General features: G+C 42.7%; 1 protein-coding gene across 4 annotated transcripts in view; it reads left to right on the plus strand.

Annotated features, from left to right (window-relative positions):
* RNF150 (ring finger protein 150) overlaps positions 1-19813 on the plus strand; it is a 281398-nt gene that overhangs the window by 50942 nt on the left and 210643 nt on the right. The gene's annotated exons all lie outside the window — the stretch shown is intronic.

Raw genomic sequence — 19813 nt, forward strand, 5'->3', positions numbered from 1 at the left:
ATTTATTGATTTAGCCATGCCAGGTCTTAAGTTGCAGCATGTAGAATCTTTAGTTGCAGCTTGTGAACTCTTGGTTGCAGCATGAGGGATCTAGTTCCCCAGCCAGGGGTTGAACCCAGGCCCCCTGCACTGGGAGTCGGGAGTCTCAGCCACCGGACCACGAGGGAAGGCCCCGCTCTTGTGTCTTTTATGATGCTGTGTCTTCTTTGGTTCAGCACCTCTTGTAACTTCAGCTTTGTAACTTCCAGACAAGGCAGAGCCAAAATTGATCACTGAAACCAACACCATCAACATGTAAATCAAATCCACTGATAGTTCTGGAGTAGAAAAAGAAGAGGAAGAAGGCAAGAAAAAGATTTAATTTAGGATCCAGACTGTGGCCTTGAACATAAGGCATTTTCAGCCAGTTATTAGACTGGTTTGGGGTTATGGTTATTGATTTTTCCTGCTTATGGTAAAAAGTCAGTATCTAAGGATCTCATTTCCTAGTTATAAAAATTCAGAAGAATTGGTTATTTCTCTCTGCTTTAGGGGTTGTTGAAAAATCACATTATAGCATAAGGAGGAATTGTGTTAAGCACCCTTATTGGATTCGTCATCTTTCATGAACCATTCTGATAGTTCATTAGGAGTATGCCTTTTACTGTGTCCTGAAAGTCAGAAAACATAAGGTAAGCTTATTTTCAGAGCACATAAGTGTATCAGGAGAGAGTCTAAAAGACTGTAAACACAAGAAAATATTGCTATATATATATATATATTTTTTTTTTCCAGATTCACTGTTGTACCCATTGTTTTAATGTAGAGATCCTTCCCCTGATTTTGAAGAAAACCATACTTAATGTGCTATTTGCAAGTGGCTCAGTAGTAAAGAACCTGCAATATAGGAGACACGGGTTTGATCCATGGGTGGGGAAGATCCTCTGGAGAAGGATGGCACCTTCTCCAGTACTCTTGGAGGAATGGCACCCCACTCCAGTACTCTTGCCTGGGAAATCCCATGGACAGAGGGGCCTGGCGGGCTTACAGTCCATGGGGTCGCCAAGAGTCAGACACAACTGAGCAACTACACAACAACAAAAACCTAAAATACTCCTTAAACATGTTATCTTGTGTCTTGACTTTGCAGACACCACCCCTGACCCCCTTGGTTAGGTTCGTTTTTTCCCTTCTGCCTTGAGCTAGAAAGGAAGGGAGGAGGAGGGTGGGAAGTCAGGATCAGAAGCTGCCAAGCTGAAGCCTGCTTTTGAGAACCAAATGGCATTCACTTTCTTTGGTATAAACACAGAATTACACGTTGAGGGTAAAAGACTAGTGAATGCAAAATGACCGTGAAGTTTGAAGAACCCCGGGGCGCAAGTGGAACGGTTGACAGTTTTGAAATTAAGCAGAATTCTCCAAAGGGGGTAGAAATCTAAAAGAAAACCAAAAGCTTTCCAGTTCCATTGATATTGAGTGGGACCGAATGCAAATATTAGTGGAGAAATCAGTTTAAGTGGTTCTTTATACTCACGTAAAGATTGCCTGTCTCTAAAGGAACAATCAGTTTTAGAAAACACAATCTATTTTCTAAATTTAGGTACATATTCCCTCTCTCTCTCCCTCCTCCCCCTCACCCTCTTGGTCTCATACAGAGAGAAAGAGAGAATAATTCAATTCTTACTTTGTTCTAAAAAGTTTTGAACCACACAGACTTCTTTTTTTGCTTATTTTTTTCTACATTAATGCTTTTAGGTGGTTTTTTCCAGTAAAATTTGAAAGATAAAAAATCAACTCCTTTAGCAGGGAAGTCTCATGAATCTAAAGTTTCTAAATATGAAACACAAAAAAATCCCTGCAGTACTAAGATCTGGTTGACAAGGCTCTTTTCTTATCTCTGTCCAGTCGAAGCAAAAGCTGTTCAGGTGCTTCCATTGCCAAGCATAGGTTTCCTTTTGGTCTTTTCTGGTGGGTGACTCAGATGGTAAAGAATCTGCTTGCAATGCAGGAGACCCAAGTTCAACTCCTGGGTTGGGAAGATCCCCTGGAGAAGGGAATGGTAACCTACTCCAGTATTCTTGCCCGGAGAATCCCATGGACAGAGGAGCTTGATGGGCTACAGTCCATGGGGTCACAAAGAGTTGGACACGACCGAGCGACTAAGCATACCCATGCAGGCTTCTTCCTTTTGTCTCACAGTGTTTCCAGATGTCTATCCATAGACAAAAGAACCGTTCCCTTTTCTGCGATGCCTTTTGCCTAGAGTGAGTTGCTTGGCAGATGAAGTTAAGAAGGGAGCTCAGGGAAGACACAGAAAGAAAGCAAAGAAAATTTACCCTGCTCAAAATAACAGCTCAGCTAACATCTACACGGCATGTGCTTTAATGACCGATAGAGCTATTTGTAAAATAGAATTCCCCAAATGCTGACTTGCCCTTAGCCTAGACCTGCTCTTCTAGTCTTTGAGTGTTACAGCTGTCCCAGCAGTAATGGCTCCTTGCCCTTGACAATGTGTGTATCCTTAGGGTTAGGGTTAGGATTAGGGGCTGATAGTCACGAAGGCCGTAGACAGAGCCGCAAGTGATCCAGATAGTTGAGACTTAGGGCTGTGTTGGCAGCACCGTGACTCGGGATGGCCGCTTACCCAAGGGTAATATTTTAGAAATCCTGTGGGCTTCCCTGCTGGTTCAGACAGTGAAGAATCTGCCAACAATGCGGGAGACCTGGATTCAATCCCTGGGTGGGGAAGATCCCCTGAAGGAGGGCGAGGCAACCCACTCCAGTACTCTTGCCTAGAGAATCCCCCATGGACAGAGGAGCCTGGCAGGCTGCAGTCCATGGGGTCGCAGAGTTGGACGTGACTGAGCGACTAAGCACACAGCTGTTGCTCGGTGGCTCAGTGTGGTTGTGGTTGTCACCATGGAGGTCCCACAGTCAGATGAACAGATCTCAGTTGGTAATCACACTGCTCATAGGTAGCCTGGGGACTGTTCCACCCGTGGCGGCGCCCCCTGCCCTCTGAGAGGTTGCTGATGACCTCCTGCGCCAGCCTCCCTGCACCTTCTCCCTGAGTCCACTTCCCCTTCTGGGCACACGTGGCTTCTGTATGTCTCTCTCCCATCACAGTCACGGTCAGCCTGTCTGGATGCCTACATCTAAAGCCCTCCGCAGAGCTAAGCCTGGATTGTAACAGCTGACGTATTGTCCCCTTGCCCTTTCCCTCACAAATATAATCCATTTAGAGGAAGAAACCTGGGGGGAAAGATGCACCCACAATTTCAGATAAGTAGTTGCTATTTCACAGAATATAACATTTCTTGGGAGACGCTGTGAAAAGGCGACATATCTGAAATGAGTAAAGAATATCAAATGAAGCTAATTAAGAAATTAGAAACTTTCTAAGAAAGTTTAAGCAGTCAAATTGACACATTTTGACAATAAGAAAGGAAAACTTAAATGGATAGTAGCAGCTAGTCCTGGATGGGGTGAAGATAGGAAAGTATTCGGAATCCAGATAGGTGATTTCAGACTTGAAGGTGAATTAGAGGTTTTGCTTTATATTTGTCTTTTGCAGCAGAAGCCTAATAGTAATAACATGCGTCGAGAATGTTAGCAGTAGAGGAAGAGGGGAAAGGAGAGATTTCAGAGATTCCTGAAAGAGGCAGCTTCGTGACAGAGTATGGAGAGATTTAATGTGCTGCTGTAGGTTAATCTCCCTGTTGCAGCCAACTAATCTGGCTTCACTAGGAAGGGGTGTTTTCCAAAGGAGAAGTACTTTTTCTTCCTTCCTCCCTCCCTCCCTTCCTTTTTGTGGTGAGATCCCCTGGAAGAGGGCATGGCAACCCCCACCAGTATTCTTGCCTGGATAATACCACTGGACAGAGGAGCCTGGCGGGCCATAGTCCATGGAGTTGCATAGAGTTGGTCATGACTGAAGCAATTTACCACACCAGCACATGTCTTTTAAAATTAGGAATATTTTTTCCAGTATGCTGGCTCTCTGAAAGGAGTGACTGTCTTATAATTTTAAACAATCATGAGACCTGACTATGCTTTATGATAGTAAAAGATAGATTCTGGGCTGTTTCTCTCTGCACTTGAGGCTACGTATTGTGCATGGTAAAAAAAAAAAAAAAAAGATAGGATCCATTTATCCCAATAGAAATAGTCATTAAGAATTTTGGCATTTAGGGTGTCTAAAAGTGGTTCAGAGCAGACTTGATGAATTATCTGAGCAGCCTGATCGATGATCAGCACACAAAATCTAGAGTCAAAAGCTGCCATAGGGTCTAATCTGTTCAAATGAGATGCGTGCAGCAGTGTTAGTTGTCAGACAATGCCCAGATCTTTGCTTCCTTTTGGAAGATGTGGCCAGTATCCCAGAGAAGCCAGAAGATTCTCTCCAGGTAGGCTGGAGTGTAATTGCTTCTGAGGGTAAGTGTGAGGCTGGCAGGAGAAAGGGGTGACAGGGGAGAGAGCGCTGAAAGCCCAGCTGAGAGCTCTCCTCAGAGGTAAGCGCTGCCCTAAGTATCGAGTCCATGACACCCAGGAGGCCTGAGACTTGGGAGAGAGAAGTTAACAAAGCATATTTTTATATGGATAAAATCGACAAAGAGGCCCTGCTATTTGGGCGATTCTGTGTTTACTCTGGGGCTTCCCAATGGCTCAATGGTAAAGAACCTGCCTGCCGGTGCAGGAGACATGGCTTTAATCCCTGGGCTGGGAAGATCCCATGGAGACAGGAATGGCTACTCACTGCAGTATTCTTGCTTGGAGAATTCCATGGATGGAGCCTGGCAAGCTCCAGTTCATGGGGTTGCAAGAGAGTCAGACATAACTTAGCAACTAAACAACAACAACACGCTTTATGGGCCTTATTTCATATAGTCATCACATCAGTGCTATGAACTCAGCACTACATTTATTGCCATTTACTTAAGAAGAAACTGAATATCCAGGAGATTAATAATTTGCCCAAAGTCTCACAGACTTAAGGGTCCAGAGCCTACAGTTCTGAATGCTATCATACAGGAGCAGGATGCTAGCTAAATGCTAGGCATTTAATCTGCATATAGCAGTCCTGTTAGGAGGCATTAGCCCCATTTACAGATGAGGAAACTGAGGCTCAGAGGACGTGAAGATAGTACATGGCAGAGTTAAATTTATTTATTTTTAATTGAGGGATAATTACTCTACAATATTGTGTTGGTTCCTGCCAAGCATCAATATCAATCAGCCATAGGTATACCTATGATCCCTCCCTCTTGAACCTGCCTCCCACCCCATCCCACCCCTCTAGGTTGTTACAGAGCCCCAATTTGAGTTTCCTGAGTCATACAGCAGATTCCCATTGGCTATCTGCTTTACATATGGTAATGCATATGTTTCTGTTACTCTCTCCATGGTTCCCACCCTCTCTGTCCTCCCGCACACCACGCTCATAAGTGTGTTCTCTTTGTCTGTGTCTCCACTGTTGCCCTGCACACAGGTCCATCACTATGTCCTCCTAGATTCCTATACATGGGTATAATTTAAGGTCATATCTGCCTGACCTGCCAAATCATTCTTATTGTACTACTGTATGTGGTGTTCACCAGATGTCGCCCCGATAACAGCAATAGCTGCTTATACTTTTGTAGAACTTACTCTGTGCCAAGCACTGTTCTAAGTACTTTATATATTATAACTTTTCTTTTTGTTTGAGGGGGGCGGGGAGCAATGATCCTTCCTCATAAGTACTCTTATTGACCATCCCTATTTTTCAAATGAGGAAATTGAAACCCAGCAAGGTTAGGTAACTTGCCCAAGTTCATAGGACTGTTAAGTGGTGGAACTGGAATTTGGGCCCCGGGGGTGGGGAGAGGGGTGGGGCAGGGGTGGGAGGGGTCTCACTCTAGCAATTGATCACTTATATGCTCCTCAAAGAATGAAAATGAAAAGTGGAAGTAAGAAAGGGGAAAGATATCAAAGCAGCCATTTGACTTTCTTAGGGGTTTGTTGGCTTAGTGTTTGTTTTTTTTTTTTTTTTCCAGAATAAAGCAAGGCTTCATTTTAAGATCATTGAAAACAGGGTAGGATCTGTTGAATACAACAGAACAGACAGCCAATATTTTTAGCCAAGAGTTGACCTCTCCAAACAGTCTCCACAGTAAGAATGGCTCACAGCAACTAAATACCCTTTATCATGTTTTACAACGAATTAGGCACATCTGTTAACAAATCGTCTCTATGAGAACCTGACAACTGATAAAAATGATGAAACAAGATAACTCTTCATTAAACAGAACAATCTAACCCTGTGCCATCTCCAAGAGTTGTGCAGAGATATTTTGCATTTGAAATGGAAGAGAGTTTTTAGAAACTTATCTCTCATCTTACTCTTCTTGTAAAACTATAGACATAATCTCCTCTGCTTTTGAAAGCAGGCCTGGTAATAGTGCAATATGGGATAAAGCGAAATCGTTCCCCTTGCAAAGCAGTTAAGTTTATAAAATGGAGGCCCTTCCCTCCAAATATACCTTTTCAAACCCCAGAAAGACCTTCTGAGATTTCAGAGGGGAGAAAATGGATACCTGTTTCCTTTATTCATCGAAGTCCATGTTGGCCGAGGACAACCCTGTCAGGCCTCAGGGAATGGTCAAGCACGGGATCTGACACTAGCATTGAATTTCATTTTGGAGCAGCATATATTCCCAGAGAACCGATTTATGCCATTTGTGTGGCCTTCTCAGTTTCAGAGCGTGATTACACTTTATAAAAAATTGAGAGCAGACTGTTGTGCTTCCCCTGGGACACTTAGGTTTCAAGAAGGAAAATAGAGCTTCTTTTGGCCCTGATGAAAATCTCAGAGATAGATGCAGGAAACAGCTGCTGTGGTTTTTGTCTGTTTTGTTTTCAAGCTGCTGCAAGAAAAATCAAAGTCTCCATCATTTAGAAGAAATGACTTAGCCCAGTGGTTAGAGAATCAGGCATGGCCAGGGTGAGCAGAGTGTCTGCAAGCACAGATCCTCCTGACACACGGGGAGAACACCAGCCTGGCCACTCACACTGCACCAGGGAGAGGAAGCTTAAGGAAGAGAAGATGAAACTCTTCCCCAGGTTGTTAATTAAACAGTGGTGGGATGTAATCTTTAGTCTCTGTTCTTGCTTCCACAGCCAGGAGGCTCTCCCCTTCTTGATTTTACTTTTTTTTTAATAATTTTTTTATAATTTTTTTTTTTTCTTATATAATTTTCTTTTTTTTGGCCAAGCCACGTGGCGTGTAGGACCCCAACTAGGGGTCCAAACTGTGCCCTCTGAAGTAGAAGCACAGAGTCTTAACCACCACCTGGGAAGTCGCATCTTGGTTTCATTTTTAACATTTATTTTTAAATTGCATATAGTAAATAAAATTCACTTATTATTATTTTTACAATCCTATTAGTTTTGACCCCTGGTGGCTCAGTGGTAAAGAATCCACCTCAAATGCAGGAGACATGGGTTTGATCCCTGGGTTGGGAAGATCCCCGGAGAAGGAAATGGCAACCTACTCCAATATTCTTGTCTGGAAAATTCCATGGATGGAGGAGCCTAGCAGACTACATACAGTCCATGGGGTCACAAAGAGCCAGACACTACTTAGAAACTAAAGAACAGCAAATGGGTTTTGACAAGAGTCATGTACCACCACTGCAATCACGATACAGAAGAGTTCCATCACCTCCTAAAATACTCTGGTGCTGCCACTCCGTAGTCAGATCCTCCCCCCACCAACATCCCCTGGCAGCCAGGGCCATCCCCGTAGGTTTGGTTTTCACAGGACACTCTATGAATGGGATCATACGGTCTTTGGCCTTTTACATCTAACTTCTTCTACCGAAAAGATAGCATTTGAGATTTATCCCTGTCATTGTATCAGTGGGCTTCCCTGGTAGCTCAGCTGGTAAAGAATCCACCTACAATGCAGGAGACCCTGGTTTGATTCCTGGGTCAGGAAGATCCACCGGAGAAGGGATAGCTACCCCCTCCAGTATTCTTGGGCTTTCTGGGTGGCTCGGCTGGTAAATGTGGGAAACCTGGGTTCGACCCTTGCACTGGGAAGATCCCCTGGAGAAGGGAAAGGCTACCCACTCCAGTATTCTGGCCTGGAGAATTCCGTGGACTGTGTAGTCCACGGGGTCACAAAGAGTCGGACATGACTGAGCGACTTTCCCTTTCACTCTGTGTGTGTCAGTAGTTGGCTCCTGGGTAGCATCTTCTCTGTTGATGTGCCCCAGTGTGTGTGTTGATTCACCACTGAGGATCTCTGAATTGGGGTGATTATAAATAAGGCCGTATAAACCTTCATGTACAGGTTGTTGTGTGGACCTATGTTTTCTCTTGAGCCTCTTGTTTTGAACTGGCATAACTCATCGATGTCCCTCCTCTCTCCCAGTGTAGTCAGAAGGAAGTATAACAGGTGCAGCTAAAGAGCGCACAGCCCTCGGCCAGGCAACTTTTCCAAGGCCCTAAGCTGCTTGCTGTCCCTCACACTGTACTCCTTAGACCTACATCTGGGGCTTTGGAAGGCAAAAGTCGCAATTCCATTGATATCACATGACTGGAGTGGTGATAGAATTAGTTCTCGTCCTCCAAATGGAGTCATTTTGACCAAGGGAAGAAAGTGACACTTACTTCCATGTGACTGTATTAAATATTTGAACATAGGCAAAATTGAAATTGTCAAGAACTTTGTGGAGTGTTTATCATACGGAATTTTGGAGGGAATGATATTTGTGTCTTACGGGCAGTGTTTTTCCTTTTAATCAGAGACTTGGAAGTAAAGATCTCAGGGGGGCTGTGCGTGCATGTGTGCGTGCAAGTCGCTTCAGTCGTGTGCGACTCTTTGTGACCCCGTGGACTGTAGCCCATCAGGCTTCTCTGTCCATGGGATTCTCCAGGCAAGAATACTGCAGTGGGTTGCTATGACCTCCTCCAGGGGATCTTCCTGACCCAGGGATTGAACCTGTGTCTCCTGTGACTCCTCCATTGCAGGCGGGTTCTTTACCACTGCAACGGGAAGCCTCTCAAGAGGGCCAGCCAGTGCCAATTTGATGAAAAGTTGATGTGTAAGCGAAGTCAGGAACAGAGAGTCAGGGTCCACCCGCATGAAGGTGCTAATAAATTTCACAAGAAGACGAATATGTGAAGAATGGAAAGATCAGTTTGAAACCTTGACAAAAAAAACACATGCTGTGAAGATAAGGAGCCAAACCCCAAGTGACCGGTTAAGTCGCATCAGATTAGCTTGTGTCTTAGAATCTGTGGCCTCATCTTGTGCTCTAGGTCAAGGAAGAGAGAGCAAGCATTTATCTTTGGAGAAAAATGCAAAGAAAAACTAAGTATCACTGATACGGTTTTTTTTTTTAAGCAGTTTTAATATAGAAATGGGAAGTAGGCCTAACTAAAGACTGCTAGAGAGAAGAAATGAATTTGGAGCAAACGGCAAACAGCAGAAGGCATTAGAGCTAAGTTTGCAAAATCTAGAAGGACTGGATATGAATCAACCTATGCATGTCAGCTTATGTTGTGCAATTTTGTTGTTGTTGTTTAGTCGCTAAGTGCTGTCTGACTTTTTTGCGACTCGTGAACTGTAGCCCGCCAGTCTCCTCTGTCCATGGAATCTTCCAGGTAAGAATACTGGGATGGGTTGCCATTTCCTTCTCCAGGGGATCTTCCAGACCCAGGCATTGTCTCCTGCACTGGTAGGCAGTTGGCTTATTTACCTCTGAGCCACCAGGGAAACCCTGTGCAAATTTAGAAAACTTCAAAAAAAATCTTTAAAAAGTTGTTCCTATTTGCAATTTTATAAAAAGGCATGTAACCTTTTAATAGATATTATATTCTTACACATTTTTCTCAAAACAACTGAGTGGATGGATAGTATCATCATTTTTCAGTCAGATCTAAAAAAAATGTTTTTTTGAAAGAAAATGTTCTTATGCTAAAGATTTTCCCACCAAATGTTACATAAGGAGAAAAAAAAAGGAATGATGGCAGAGTTTTTAAGTACTAGGAATGAAAATATTTTGAAAATCTCAATGGAAAATTATTTGAAGACCTGTTGTAATTACACGCAGCTCAAATTATATAGAAAAGCGGTAAGTCAAAAGTCATCACAAATATAAAAATTGCTCTGAGGCAAAATGAAGAGATTTTCTGAGTGATCTGTAATATAAAGGGGGAAATTCAGGGAAAATATAATAAATCTTGAACCTTTTATTAAATGGAGATTAAAGGGTATAATTCCAGTTAGTAAATAGCAATGGATATCAGCTGTACCCTCAAGTTTTTAGCTACTTGTTATTGCTTCATTTTGAGAATTACTTCAGGATGGGCTTCCTTTACTTGGTTGACATTGGTCCGGGCCAGGAGTCAGCAAGACTGTGGCCCAGTTTGACAGCCAAATCCAGCCCACGACTCTTCTTTGTATCTAAAGTTCTGTTGGAACACAGTCACGCTCATTTGTGTAAGCACTGTTGAGAGCTGCTTTCTCCTTGTTTTGCAGAGTGACGTCGTGGGTAGTCTATGCAACAGATTGTACAGCCCTTGAAGCCTAAAATCCTTGCCATCTGACTCTGTCCCCCACCCCCTTACTCTGGAGTCAGCCCTGGAACCAAGGCTACCCTTACTTGTGCAACCTTTGTCCAGATTCCATTTTTAGGACCTAGGTCTCGATTTTCATTCAGAGAGGTTGAATTGCAATAATAAAACCCATGGCCAGCAGAAGTTCCTGTTTGTTAATTTACAGTCAGAAATTTTGCTGTCAAGAGAAACAAAATACTTAATTTGCTGATTGGTGAATAATCTCTGTTCACTTCCCTCATAGCTCAGTTGGTAAAGAATCCGCCTGCACTGCAGGAGACCCTGGTTTGATTCCTGGGTCAGAAAGAACCGCTGGAGAAGGGATGGAACTACCCACTCCAGTATTCTCAGGCTTCCCTTGTGGTTCATCTGGTAAAAAATCCATCTGCAATGTGGGAAACCTGGGTTCGATCCCTGGGTTGGGAAGATCCCCTGGAGAAGGGAAAGGCTACCCACTCCAGTATTCTGGCCTGGAGAATTCCAAGGACTATACAGTCCATGGGGTCGCAAAGAGTTGGACACAACTGAGCAACTTTCACTTCACTTCACTGAACAAATGGTATTTGGAAAGTTGTTTGGTGTAAGACCAGTGCGAGGAGTTAACTAATACGATAACCCTATGAGCTAAAGTCTTGGTAGTGGTGGTAGTTTAGTCAGTAAGTCCCGTCCAGCTCTTGCAACCCCATGGAGTGTAGCTCACCAAGCTCTTCTGTCCATTGGATTGGGCAAAAATGCTGGAGTGGGTTGCCATTTCCTTCTCTAGGGGAGCTAAAGTCTTGGTCTCCATCATCTTCTGGCTAGCATTCCTTGCCCTTCCCTGGATCCCAGAGAGCATTCCAGGTTTCCCTGCCAGCGGGTTGGTTGGAAGGTTTGGCAACGGTAAGCGCTGATATAAGCAGGGGCAGGAGAAGCCTGGATATTTCTCTTTCTCATTCATTTTGGGTGGCAGCTCTGGTTCCGCTCCACTGGGCAGCCTTACTCTGGTTGTGAGTCCCGCAGGCCAGCCCCAACCTCTGGGCCTTAGTAACACACTCGCTCTTTTTGCTCCTCCAGTCCCAAGAGGGGTAGAATTTCCTGTGGAGGCTAATCTCTAGGTTGCCTCAAACTCCCCTGTTTGCTTTTCAGCTTTCCCTGGTGAACCAGTTTCCTTTGTTTGACATACTCAGAGTGGTTTCTGTTTTTCAAACATGACCCCGACCCACAGAGGCATCTAGCCTGCCATCAAGAATCATCCTGGAGTTACCCGTTCACATTCTGGTGGTCAGGATTCCCCTTTTTCCTGGTTGCTGGGCACACCTGCCCTCTCTTGTCAACAGTCTGCGGTCATGCCACACAACCAGCTAGGCCAGGCTTGTGTGCCAGTCACTGTGACTGTGATATGCGTGTGCCAGAAGCCAGCTCTCTACTTGACAGGTGTTGCTTAATATCAGCCACTTCCTAGCAGATTGTATTCATTGGGTATTATTTTTAAAATAATATATTCTCAGAGTTCAAGATCAGTAATCACATGGGCCCCCTGTGTTGGCTATGCCTTCTTTCACTGCCTTCAAGCTACCAAATTCTTCTGCCTGCTCCAGAATTCCAGGATGGGAACGATCCAGAAATAGTTGTCCACTTCCAGATCCTCACCAGCCCTGCTCCTGGGTCTGAGTTGAACAGTCTGTCACGCCCCACCCAGCCTCTAGTTCTTTCCCAGAACCCCTTAGCCTGGACAACCCTATTCATCCATCGTGTCTTTGCTAAAGCTTCCATTTTACCTGCATCTCCTGTCTTCCATGGAGCTCAGATTGTAGCTGAGCTACAAGGCCTTCCATGAAGGAAGGCCTCCTTCCATGGAGGCCTGGCTTGTCAGACAAAACAATAAGAATTACATGGAATTAAAATTTAAAATTTAGACCTTTCTGCCATTTTCCCCCAGGCTTTTTCACTGAGTACCACATGTCAGTTGGTTCCTTGGGTATGCAGGTGATGTATTTAAAAAACAGAAGCACTGAGTAATAATAATAACGTTGTCGTATAATCCTTTCTCTTTCCTCAGTCTTTTTATTCGTGTTATTTTATTCCACATCCTCCATGATCTGGGAGTGGTGGTGTGGGGAGTGGCTATTACTGCTATGTTATGAAAATTGAGAAGCTAGTGGGAACCTGCTGTATAGCACAAGAAGCTCAGCTCGGTGCTCTGTGATGGCTTAGAGGAGTGGGATGGGGCTGAGGGAAAGGGAGGGTTCAAGAAAGAGGGGATATATATATGCATAGAGCTGATTCACTTTGTAGTACAGCCCAAAGTAATACAACATTGTAAAGCAATTATACTCCAATAAAAAAATTAAATTAAAAAATAAAAAGTAAGAAGCTGAGGCACAAGGGCCTCAGAGTGCAGGTAAGGGCTGGTCCTCTCACAGTTTACGTTGAGGATGAGGCATGCCTGAGATGTTTGTTTTGCATCGGAGCAGAGGGGAGGAGAGCACAGGCGGTGCTGCCCCATCAGGTCTCAAGGGCGCCCCCTTGTGTTCGTGTCTCTAGGACGGTCACTTCCGCCTTCCATGGCTATTCCCCAGAAGCTTGAAAGAGACTGGCTGCAGCCTTGGAGGGGCAGTTTCCCTACATTTCCAAGGTTGTTTCCACTTCAGTTGTTTCTTCTTCCTCTTCTGCTGCGTCCCATGTCCCTAGCTGTGCCACAGCGGCTGTGACTAACATCCCCGCTGAGCAGGCAGCGTGACCAATACCAAACCCTGATTCCTGAGGAATGGCGGATAATGGAACTAGGGTGGACGGTCCTCTGTGATGACTTACCTCTCAAGCATTGTGGAGGACATTGGCAAATATGAAGCCTTAGGGAGAAATTTCCAGTGTAGACTGTGGAGCGATTCAAAACAATGTAAATTCATTGCTTTTAGGTACTGAAACTCTCTGCTTTGGGGCTGTGACTCTTAGAGATGATTCAGCAAGAAGGAGCCGGACTCAATATGATACTGCCCTGCTCATGGGTCACGGTGATGCGCTCAGTAAAAATCGAATAAAAATAAGATTGAGAATGGATGCTAGCTTGGGGCAAGGATGGTAAATGTGTACTTTTAATATCTGTCTGTTTTATAATTTACAGTCTTCAAATGTTTGTACAAAAATGACTTTATATGCAGTTATGTTTGTGATTGCCCTTTTAATATGCTACTTGGTAGGAGACAGATGTTATATTCTTTGATGTTATACAGTTAGACTGTTCCATAAAAGCAACTTAAATCACATAAATCTTAAACATGTGACTCTTCTTTCCTTTTTGTCCCACTGAAAACACGCATGCCTGAACTACAGAATGCTAGAGAAGCAAGCATTAGCACCTCCATCAGTCTGTACTATCTCTGTTAACATACGGCAGTGTGTCACACATCTCTGCAGAGACCTTCAGCCACTGTTGAGGTTTCTGATAAGGCAGTTTCTGTTTTCCGGAAGTGGTCAGTGGGTAGGAAAGAATTTCGTCCTTTCATAATATAAAGTACATTTATCTGTTCCTTTCAACATGTAAAACACTCTACTTGTTGCAACAGTGCTGGTGACACTGTTGTGTGGTTGTGGGTGATCAGGGTCCTCCGTGCTGAGGCCCTAGACTCTGCTCCAGTGAGTTCATGCTGCAGATGCTGCCCTGCACAGTCTCAGACCCTGCACCTACTGAATCCGAACCTGCAGTTTAACAAAACCCCTAGGTGGTTCAGAGGCACACTGAGGCTGAAATAGCCCTCCTCTAGACGTTGCTTGAAAATATGGTGGCTCTGACGGTAAAGAATCTGCCTGCAATGCAGGAGACCTGGGTTTGATCCCTGGGTCGGGAAGATTCCCTGCAGAAGCAAATGGCTACCCACTCCAGTATTCTTGCCTGGAGAGTTCCATGGACAGAGGAGCCTGACGGGCTACAGGCCATGAGGTCTCCAAGAGTCGAACACAACTGAGCGACTAACACTTTCACTTTCATTCCCCTTGAAATTGCTTGAGAGCATGGCAGAATCTCCCATTTGTATTTGATTTTCATCTCCCATAAAGAAGAACCAGTGACTGTTACCCAAATTTGCAGTGTCAGCTCTGACACTATAGCTTTGGAACTGTACAAATGCAGTTGCTGTCAAGATTTCAGTACTGGTGAATGGCCTTTATTCCGAAAGAACAAGGCTCCCATCCTTATCTCTTTCCTTTAAAATGTCTGTATTTCCTAAAAGTGTATAGGTGACTCTGTTTCCCATAAAACTTTTCCCGGGCTTCCCATTAAATGTCCTTTCCAGAAGCATAGCATGCTGTATTTTCATGGAAGAATGTTATCACACTCAGAAACCCCACGTATTTAGATTGCAACCGTATTTTAAATTAGTTAAACTCTTAGGTCAGATATTTTCTGCTTTTTCCAGTAAGAAATTTCCTTCTCTCCCCACTTACTTCCTCTCTCACTGTCTTCCTTTATTTTCTTCCTTTCTTTTTCATTTCTTCTTGTTGATACTGCAAAAGTATTTGAGGTCTTTGGCTCTTAAGACAAACTGGAAATGCTATACAATTTTCTTTTTTTTTAATTGAAATATAGTTGACATACAACATAATGTTAGTTTCGGGTGTATACTACATTGTGACTTGACATTTGCATACGTTATGAAATGGCCAGCAAGTCTAGCAACCATCTGCCCCATACAAATGTATTACAATATTATTGACTGTATTCCACCACCCACTGTTCTTATTCCATTTTTTAAAAGACAAAGTTCACCGGTAAGAGCCTTGGAAATACTAATACTTTTTGGTTTGTTTTGATCTCAGTGCTAAAACTTGTCATATAAAAATCTGAGTGATTAAAAGCAAATTTAGCTCATTTATAAGACTATATCTTGACTCTCCCTGTAATAGGAAAGTATCTTGTATGTGACTGTTTCCAAGGAGATCCTTAATTTTTCCCTATATCCCTAGATGAGTATAAAATTCTTTTATTTGACTTTTTCTCTGAGCTTTTAGAGACATTTTCTATCTTAGCATAAAAAGCCTTTATGAGAGATTATCCTCTCTGAACTTGAAAATGGGAATCAAAAGTGAAAGCTTTAACAGATCACCTTCTTGTAATTTATAGTTAAGTCATTTAACAAATAACTATGATATTGATTGATCCTGAAAACCAATCCAGATCATTAGGATTAAGGAATTTTTTTTCCCTCAACAGCAGGGAGGTAATATGCCCTGAATTTAATCAAACCCTCTCTGGTTTTGACCATCAAAAGAGTCACTAAATGCTTAGTCTAGAACTTTCTGATTCTTGCATAGAAAAACAATCTTGGTCAGATTGTTTCTACCATAAAAATATACCTAGCCACAGACTTTGGATGAATCCAGTAAATATGCCGAGTACATCATGAGAAATGCAGGCTGGATTGACAATATAATATATGCCACTATGTTGTGAGTTTTTTTTTTTTAATGTAAATACATACTGGAATCAAGAATGCCAGGAGAAATATCAACAATCTCAGATATGCAGCTGATACCACTCTAATGGCGGCAAGCCTCTTGATGAAGGTGAAAGAGAGTGAAAAAGCTGGCTTAAAACTCAATGTTCAAAAAGATCATGGCATTTGGTCCCATCACTTCATGGCAAATGAATCAGGAAAAAGTGGAAACAATGACAGATTTTATTTTCTTGGGCTCCCAAATCACTGTAGATGGTGACTGCAGCCATGAAATTAAAAGATGCTTGCCCCTTGGAAGAAAAGCTATTGCAAACCTAGACAGCATATTACAAAGCAGAGACATCACTTTGCCGCCCAAGGGTCATGTAATCAAAGCTGTGGTTTTTCCTGTAGTCATGTACAGATGTGAGAACTGGACCATAGAGAAGGCTGAGCACTGAAGAATTGATGCTTTCTAGTTGTGGTGCTGGAGAAGACTCTTGAGAGCCCCTCGGACTGCAAGGAGATCAAACTAGTCAATCTCAAAGGAAATCAACCCTGAATATTCTTGGAAGGACTTATACTAAAGTTGAAGCTCCAATACTTTGGCCACTTGATGTGAAGAGCCAACTCATTGGAAAAGACTCTGATGCTGGCAAAGACTGAGGGCAAGAGGAGAAGGGGGCAGCAAAGGATGAGATGATTAGAGATAACATCACTGACTCAGTGGACATGAATTTGAGCAAACTCTGAGAGACAGGGAAGGACAGGGAAGCCTGCATGCTGCAGTTCATAGGGTCACAGAGTTGGAAATGACTTAGCAACTGAACAACAACAGAAAATAACCTGTCAACTCGTTGCAAGAGCTGGAATAAAGCTGATCTATTTGTGGTACTTCTGATAAGACTGACATGTTTTCTCTCTGGAAAAAAAAAAAATTGACTTAGAAAGCTAATAGCTTAAGGATGACTTCAAACTTCTACAAAAAGATTGACAGCTTCAATCACTCTGTGTTCTTTTACAAATAATAAGCAGTTTGTACTCTAACAACAGATTGTTTTATCTGTTTTAATTACTTGTGAAAACTAAATTAGGCAAGTGATCTGTTTGCAAGTAATTAATCTGAAGTTATTTAAAAACATGTACATAATGGTTATTCAGTATTAATAATTCACTATTACGCTAATTTACATTAGTAGCCAACCAAGTATTCTACATTATTTATGTGTCGTGGCTTTGTATGTCTTTGATGTTTGGGGGAAGGATCTGCTTTGCAAAAATTTGTAAAAATACTCAGATAGAATTCATATTTCAGAGACTTTTTTTTTTTAATTAAACTTAAAGTTTATTTAGGGAGGAAACACACTCCATAGACAATGTGGGCCATCTTGGAAGGCAAGAGAGGCATGAGGGTATGAGGTTGTCAGTTTTTATAGGGGTGGGTGATTTCACTGACTAATGAGTAGGAGGAATATTCCAGTTATTAAATTTTGAGGAAGGGGTGGGGATTTCTAGGCATCGGTCCACTGCCTACTCTGTGACCCTTACGGTCGTGGTACTGGTGGTGTGTCATTTAGCTTGCGGATGTGTTACAAGTGTATACTGACACTCTGGGTCTAGTGGAAGAAGACTCATCTACGTCTTGGATCTTGTTGGTTCTAATCACTTTATGTCGTATCCTTGGGCTGTGTCATTCTTTTAAAGGTTATGCTCTGCCGCCTTGCTGTCTCTTACCCCCCTTCAGAGATTTTGCTTCCATAATTTTATGGGAAGCGGAAAGGTGACTGTCTGCCTGCTATAGCTGCTTCAGGGCTGAGTTGGGCCGTCAACCCTGCCTGTCAGGAAGTAAAAATCTATGGACACCTTTTAGTTGCAGAGACTGTCACAGCACAATGCTAACTTAAAGTGCTCTAACCCTCTGCTTAGGAAGCTTTGGAACAGTATGCTTTATTTAAAATAAAAAAATTTTAATGTGAGTTCTTGAGGTGGATAAGTGTTTTAGTATCAAGATGTATTTGTGTCTAAAGCATTTTCGAAGTGCAAATTAACTAAGTGTTCCATAAAGTTGGCATCGGTATCTTTTTTAGATTAAGCTTCAGTGTCTGAATTGCTCTTGACTTGTTCACAATTTGAGGGTCTCTTTTGATGCCTTCTCCTTGAAAGGGAAGCATTGATATTGCTGCAAAGAATCAACTGACTTGCAGATTTGGAGACACCCATTTCTGAAATGTATAGTGTAATTTGTAGAGTACTCAAATTACTGGGGAATGGATTGATATTTTTACACACACACTGAACAAATGATAGCCTTTAATAGTTGCACCTTGCTCTAATCTTCCTACATCCAGAGGAGAAGGGTCATAAGGAGAAATAATTTAACAGTAGGAGGAGGAAGTTCATGCTGATTCATTCCTTTCCAAATTGAACATCCTTGGATCCGATGAATCAAATAGCAGTGAGAAGGCTTAGAAGTTAATCACAAGGAAGAGATGGGGAAGATCAGACTACCCATGCAGAGAGAATGCCTGCAATGTGTTATTTCATCACAAGCAGCTTCAGGAAAGCAAGCCTTTTCTGAAGTTACTATATGAAGATCCTGGATTGCAGCCAGTGTCAACATTCAGATAGAGATGGATATGCTAGTTATACAGCATCTCTATTTGGGAGATCTATGTAGGTTGCATGGCTTTGTGTGGTTAGATGGAGGGCATATGTGTTGAAAGAATTGGCGTTTGATAGACAGTTGGAGTGAATATTGCTCTTATACCACAGTGGACTTAAGGATATCAAGGTCAGTTTTTCCAGTGTTTGACCTCTTGAGAAATATTATGAAATTGCTGAGTCTAGTCTTTCTTAAGTGGGAATTATAATGAATTTCTTCTTAGAGCGTACACGCTCTTACCCTTGAAAGTTTGCCTTTCATGAGGAGGCATCTCTTTTAAAGAAAAATATTTATTATTTGGCTGTTCTGGGTCTTAGTTGTGGCACATGGGATCTTTGATCCTTGTAGCATGTGGAATCTTTAGCTGTTGGATGTGAACTCTTAGTTGCAGCATTGTGGGAGCTAGTTCTCTGACCGGGGATTGAACCCAGGCCCCTTTGCATTGGGAGCTCGGAGTCTTAAGTTCCTAGGAGGCATCTTTTTTTTTTTTAATCTTTCTTCTGTTTCTTTATTTTTTATTATTAATTAATTTGTTTTTTATTGGAGGCTAATTGCCTTACAGTGTTGTGTTGGTTTCTGCCATATGTCAACATGAGTCAGCCATAGGTATATTAATACATATGTTCCCTCCGTCTTGAGTGTCCTTCCCACCTCCCACCCTATCTTACCGCTGTAGGTTGTCACAGAGCTCCAGGTTTGAGCTCCCTGTGTCATGCAGTCATACAGCAAATTCCCACTGGCTATCTGTTTTACAGATGGTAATGTATATGTTTCAGGGCTACTCTCTCAGTTCGTCCAACTCTCTGCTCCCCCTACAGTGTCCACTAGTCTCCATTGCCCTTCATCGCCATTGCTGCCCTGCAAATAGGTTCATCATACAATCTTTCTAGACTCCATATCTATGTGTTAATATCTGATATTTGTTTTTCTCTTTCTGACTTACTTCACTTTGTATAATAGCCTCTAGGTTCATCCACCTCATTAGAACCGATTCAAATGTGTTCCTTTTTATGGCCGAGTAATATCCCATTGTGTATATGCACCACAACTCCTTTGTCCATTCATCTGTCAGTGGACATCTAGGTTGCTTCCATGTCCTAGCTATTGTAAATAGTGCTGCAAAGAACATTGGGGCACATGTGTCTTTTTCAATTATGGT

The sequence above is a fragment of the Budorcas taxicolor genome, chromosome 17, assembly GCF_023091745.1.
Source record: "Budorcas taxicolor isolate Tak-1 chromosome 17, Takin1.1, whole genome shotgun sequence".
NCBI lineage: Eukaryota > Metazoa > Chordata > Mammalia > Artiodactyla > Bovidae > Budorcas > Budorcas taxicolor.